This window comes from Panulirus ornatus, chromosome 57 (genome assembly GCF_036320965.1).
Source record: "Panulirus ornatus isolate Po-2019 chromosome 57, ASM3632096v1, whole genome shotgun sequence".
Lineage (NCBI taxonomy): Eukaryota > Metazoa > Arthropoda > Malacostraca > Decapoda > Palinuridae > Panulirus > Panulirus ornatus.
The window spans coordinates 12,191,672-12,194,172 of record NC_092280.1 but is presented as its reverse complement, the minus strand read 5'-3'; positions in this window follow the sequence as shown (position 1 = coordinate 12,194,172).

Genomic DNA, 2,501 nt, shown 5'->3' with positions numbered 1-2,501 from the left:
CCTCCGTAACATGGCGCTCCTTACGTCTAAGGTTTGGCGCATAGAGTGTCGGAGCGCAAAAATGCGACCAGAATGGCTCCGAAACTTTGTGCTCCTTACCTCTCAGTTTAGCGCGCACAGAGTGTCGGGATGCAAAAAATGCGACCAGAAGGGCTCCGCAAATTTGCGATCCTTACCTCTCATGTTAGCGCGCAAGGAGTGTCTGAGCGCAAAAATTCGACCAGAAGCGCTTTGTACATTTTTGCTCCTTACCTCTCAGGTTAGCGCGCAGAGAGTGTCGGGGCGCAAAAAATACGACCAGAGGCGCTCCGCAAATTTGCGCCTCTTACCTCTGAGGTTAGCGCGCACAGAGTGTCGGAGCGCAATAATGCGACCAAAGTGCTCCGTAAATTTGCGGTTCTTACCTCTCAGGTCAGTGCGCAAAGAGTGTTGGAAGGTAAAAATTGGCTTTAGGCGCTCAGTCACTTTCCGGTCCTTATCTCTAAGGTTAGCGCGCACAGAATGTCGGAGGGCAAAAATACGTCCGGAGACGCTGTCACTTCGCGGTCCTAACTTCTCAGGTTAGCGCACCGAGCGTGTCGGAGGGCAAAAATGGGCCCGTAGGCCCTCCGTCACTTTGTGTTCGTTACTTCTCAGCCTAATACGCACAGAGTGTCGGAGGGCAAAATTGCGGCCTGAGGAGCTCCGTTACTTTGCGCTCCTTACCTCTGAGCCAACAGGGCCCAGACTGTCGGAGGGCAAAAATGCCCCAAGAAGCTCTCCGTCACTTTGCGCTCCTTACCTCTCAGGTTACAGCGCACAGAGTGTCGGAAGGCAGAAATGGGCCCGGAGGCAATCCGTCACTTAGTGCCCCTTACCTCTAAGCCTAGCGGGCACATTGTATCGGAGGGCAAAAATCATCCCAGAGGTGCGGAGGGCAAAAATACGCTCAGAGACCCTCCGTAATATGGAGCTCCTTACGTCTAAGGTTTGCACGCACAGAGTGTCGTAGCGCAAAAATGCGACCAGAATGGCTCCGCAACTTTGCGCTCCTAACCTCTCAGTTTAGCGCGCACAGAGTGGCGGGGCGCAAAAAATGCGACCAGAAGCGCTCCGCAAATTTGCGCTCCTTACCTCTCAGGTTAGCGCGCAAAGAGTGTCTGAGCGCAAAAATCCGACCAGAAGCGCTCCGTACATTTTTGCTCCTTACCTCTCAGGTTAGCGCGCAGAGAGTGTCGGCGCGCAAAAAATACGACCAGAAGCGCTCCGGAAATTTGCGCTTCTTACTTCTCAGGTTAGCGGGCACAGAGTGTCGGAGCGCAAAAATGCGACCAAAGCGCTCCGTAAATTTGCGCTCCTTACCTCTCAGCCTAGCGGTCACAGTGTGTCGAAGCGGAAAATTTCGCCCGAAGGCGGTCCGTCACTGAGTGCTACTTACCTCTCAGCCTAGTGTTCACAGAGTGTCGGAGGGCAAAAATGCACAGGAGGCGTTCCGTCACTTTGCACTCTTTACCTCACAGCCTATAGCACACAAAGAGTCGGAGGGCAAAAATACGCCCGGAGACGCTCCGTCACATTGCGCTCCTTACCTCTCAGGATAAGGCGCACAGTGTGTCAGAGAGGAAAAACTTGCTCGGAGGCCTCCGTCTCTTTGTGTTCGATACTTCTCCATCCTAATGCGCACAGAGTGTCGGAGGGCAAAACTGCTCCCGCAGGAGCTCCGTTGCTTTGAGCTCCTTCCCTCTCAATAAGCGGGCAGAGATTGTCGGAGGGCAAAGATGCGAAGAGAAGTGTTCAGTCACTTTGCGCTCCTTACCTCTCAGGTTACAGCGCACAGGTTGTCGGAGGGCAGAAATGCACCGGAGGCGTTCTGTCACTTCGCGGTCCTAACTTCTCAGGTTAGCGTACCGAGCGTGTCTGAGGGCAAAAATGGGCCCGTAGGCCCTCCGTCACTTTGTGTTCGTTACTTCTCAGCCTAATACGCACAGAGTGTCGGAGGGCAAAATTGCGGCCTGAGGAGCTCCGTTACTTTGCGCTCCTTATCTCTGAGCCAACAGGGCCCAGACTGTCGGAGGGCAAAAATGCCCCAAGAAGCTCTCCGACACTTTGTGCTCCTTACCTCTCAGGTTACAGCGCACAGAGTGTCGGAGGGCAGAAATGGGACCGGAGGCGTTCCGTCACTTAGTGCTCCTTACCTCTCAGCCTAGAAGACCGAGTGTGTCGGATCGCAAAAATTCGCCCGGAGGCGCTCGGTCACTTAGTGCTCCTTACCTCTCAGCCTAGAACACCGAGTGTGTCGGATCGCAAAAATTCGTCCGGAGGCGTTCCCTCACTTAGTGCTCCTTACCTCTCAGCCTAGAAGACCGAATATGTCGGATCGCAAAAATTCGCCGGGAGGCGTTCCGTCACTTAGTGCTCCTTACCTCTCAGCCTATTGCGCACAGAGTGTCGGAGGGCAAAAATGCACCGGAGGCTCTCCGCCACTTTGAACTCCTTACCTCTCAGGATTCCGCGCACATAGT